This window comes from Amborella trichopoda, chromosome 8 (genome assembly GCF_054954075.1).
Source record: "Amborella trichopoda isolate Santa Cruz 75 chromosome 8, AtrichopodaSantaCruz75HAP2 v2.0, whole genome shotgun sequence".
NCBI lineage: Eukaryota > Viridiplantae > Streptophyta > Magnoliopsida > Amborellales > Amborellaceae > Amborella > Amborella trichopoda.
Genome location: NC_142343.1, coordinates 37,567,090 through 37,570,659, shown reverse-complemented (window position 1 = coordinate 37,570,659; position 3,570 = coordinate 37,567,090). Strand labels below are relative to the sequence as shown.

General features: G+C 30.6%; 1 non-coding gene across 1 annotated transcript; it reads right to left on the bottom strand.

Moving 5' to 3' along the window:
• Positions 1-2,002: 2,002 nt before the first annotated feature.
• On the bottom strand, positions 2,003-2,076 carry TRNAI-UAU (transfer RNA isoleucine (anticodon UAU)). Its single transcript has one exon. It is a non-coding gene; the product is annotated as a tRNA-Ile (tRNA).
• Between the last annotated feature and the right edge of the window lie 1,494 nt (positions 2,077-3,570).

Here is a 3,570-nt window from a genome sequence, read left to right as displayed (position 1 = left end):
GAGAGAGTTAGGGTTTCAAAAAAGAGAATAGATTTAGAGAGAGAGATTGGATTTCTTGAGAGAGTGTAAGCCATAAAAAGTGGACATATTTGTGATGGCTTTTTTTTTTTTGGATAGACATTTTTTTCAAGGAATGTTTTTTTTTTAAAATAAAAGGTGTTGGCTTAATTTTTTTTTTTTAAGGGAATACGATTTTTAGAAGGGATAAAATAGAGAGTTGACAAAATTGACCAGGATTTGAAAGCTGTTTGGAAAGTTTTTATCCCAAAAAAAATCAAAATAGAATGCAAAGAGAGGGCACCTTTCAAGATTTTGGAATTGAATCCAGGATGGATAAAGATAGAAAGTTGAAAATTTTGAATTCGATTTGAAATGTTTTTAGGACATTTTTATCCAAAAAAAAATTCAAAATAGAAGGCAAGTTCTAAATATTGAAATTGGATACATAAAACTAGAAGAAAAAAAAATTAAAAGGGTTTTCTTAGGAATAAATGGAGTAAAGATATACAAGTTTTTTTTAAAAAAATGAATTTGAATTCTGGATGCAATCTTTGGAATATATGGAGTAAAGATATACAATTTTCCAAAATCATTAAAACGTGTTTTTTAAATTTTTATCAAAATCTTTGGAATATATTGAGTAAAGATATACAATTTGGATGCAATAAATGGGAACCGTTTTTTGCAAAAATCATTAAAACGTGTTTTTAAATTTTTTATCAAAATAACATATTTTTTAAGATATTTTCAAAATATAGCAGTTTAAAATGTATTACAAGAAAACATCGTCTTTTTTAAAAATGTATTTACAGGGACTTGCTAACTATGTTACAAACGAGAAAAGTTTGAGTCGCGATAAAAAAATAAATAAATAAAAAGTCTTTAAGTCGCTTTTAAATGGTCCGGGCTGGGCCTTATTGGCCCTGCCCGAGACATTTTCAGGCGTTCCAGTCCAGGTAGGGCTGTTGGGCAAAATTCCGGGCTTTGTGGCCCGGCCTGTTAACAGCCCGACATGGTAAAGGTTGATAATTATTGCAGGCTGGCGCGGCTCGGTCCATTAACAGCCCTAGATGAAATTGAGAGTTAAAAAAAATTGTCGAAATAGGGTTTCTAGACAGAAAAAAAGAGAAAAGCCAAAAGATCGTTTTCCGCATAGAAAGCAATAATTGCCATTGTAGGCTAGGCTTACTTTGCTTCTCTTGCTTTATTGAGATTACTACTTCTACTTGCTTCTATTTCTTTATTTAGAGAGGATATGATAGGATTCAATCCAAAACTTTTTTTATTTAAAGAGAAAAAAAAGATAATAAGAGTCAGATAAAAAAAAAGAAAAAGTGTATTGATACCTTTTTTTTTATTTAAAGATATATATATATATATATAAAAAACAGAAGTCCATAGAGAAAAAAGTGCATAGGTTCCAAATCAATCGAAATATTTGATTTTCAAAATGAAAGAAATTTGATTAAGTTAATTAATCTTGGGGGTTTTACGAAGGCTCTTAGGTAAAAAACAGTTGCACATCCATTATCCTTTTCTTTCTCTCTCTGATCCATTATCCTTTCTCTATAGTCCATACTCTATACCCATTATCGTCTCTTTATATAGTCATGAGGCCAAGCTCATGGAGTTGAGAAGAGAAGGGTCTTCTTTTGACGCAAAACAAAATTTAAATTTTTTTATTCTTAAGTTATATTTTAGAGATAAAGAGATTTGCTCTCAAGTTATACTTTAGAGAGAGAGATTTGGGTGGCAATAACTTATACTTTTGAGAGAGAGATTTAGAGATCGAGAGATTTATACGTTAGAGAGAGGGTTTATAGAGATAGAAAGGTTTTTGGAGATAGAAAGATGGAGAGAGAGATTTGGGTTGCAAAAATTATACGTTAGAGAGAGGGTTTTTATAGAAAGGTGTTTTTATATATAAAGATGGATAGATTATTCGAGAGAGGATTTTTAGAGATGGAAAGGTGGAGTGGATTTGGGTTTACCTAAAAAATGGTAGTCCCGGCGGGGCTCGAACCCGCGACCTTCGGCTCATAAGACCAACGCTCTAACCAACTGAGCTACGGGACTGCCGCTTGTTAAAATTAATGTGATAAATATAACATACTTAAAGCCATGTGACCCAAGGCAAAAAATAATGAGCGGAAACCAATGGAAGCGGAGACTTAGCCAAGAGAGTACATTAAAGTAATGCTCCTGTTCTTCAAGTACAAGTCCTTTTCGAGGGTTAAGATAGAAAATTGATTAAAAGTTGCACATTAAATTTAGAGAAATTTATTCGTAAAGTTCATATAATTTTTGGTATTTAAAGATAGTTTTATATATTTCATATAAGTAATGATCCTATAATACCATTCCACATCTATGTGTATAGGATCTCAAATGATCATCATTAAATTTGGTACATATCTCTAAAAAAGTTGTCACATGAGTGTAGGACTTGACTATTCTAAAGATCTGTGCCAAATTTAATGATGATCCTTTGGAGTCCTACACACATAGGTGTGAGAATGTCTCACAAGGTCATTTCCCATTTCCATATTACATACTCACGTTTTGAGATAACAAAACGTATTTTAATTATTATTTTTTATATATTAAATTAAGCTCATATTTGGCATATTCGTATTTCTCATCATCACACAAGTATAGAAACTGTTAAAAATAATGTAAAAATAAAAATAACCAAAATACCTCTATATTTCCCAGTGGTCTGATAATTTATTTATTGCATAGTATTTTTTAAATATTTTTTATAAATGTATGATGATAAAAAATATTTGAGAGTAATCCAAATGTATACAAAAGCAATATATATGGCTACTTTTAATATTGAATATAAAATAAGATTTATCTATAAACTTCTTAAATTTTTTTTTATTTTCTACAGTGTTGCATCATGTGGAAATTGGGGTGGCCATACATCTAAAAATAGTCAATACAAATTTAATAAAAAAGTGTCTCCCCCAATTTAAAATAAGGGAATTTCTAAAAAATAATAATAAAAAAAAAAAACAAAATCTATGTTTAGCCCTTGAATCTCCCCAAAATAAATGTCATTCATTATGCACCCTCCAAGCATCCACATCATCATACTTTTCCATTTATCAATAGAAAATGTCGAGCAACGTGTGGCGACAAGATTTACATATAATTGAAAAAGTTTCTATAAGGTGCCAACCATATACTATTAGAGTAAGGCTCATATAAAGATCCTCTTGAAGAGATTGTTCTAACGTTAGAAACCGTCTAAGTAATCATCTCCATGTATGGGTACGAAGAAAAGAAGAATTTTTAAGTCCGAAAAATAGGGTGGCTTGTACCAAGTTATTTAAGTCATCTATTCTTGAGTTTTTCAAATGTCTATAGATCTACTTGATTTATACTGTTTTTATAATTTTAAATTTCATAACTAAAAAAAAAATAGATTCTCAAGCCATCATACGGTTTTCGATACCAAAACTGTATCTTATGGCAAAATGCAAAGGTGCTTCTTACTTCTGCAGTGTAAAGAGGGTGCCTTATGTAAACCTCACCCACACCCCGTGTTTTAAAACCCACATA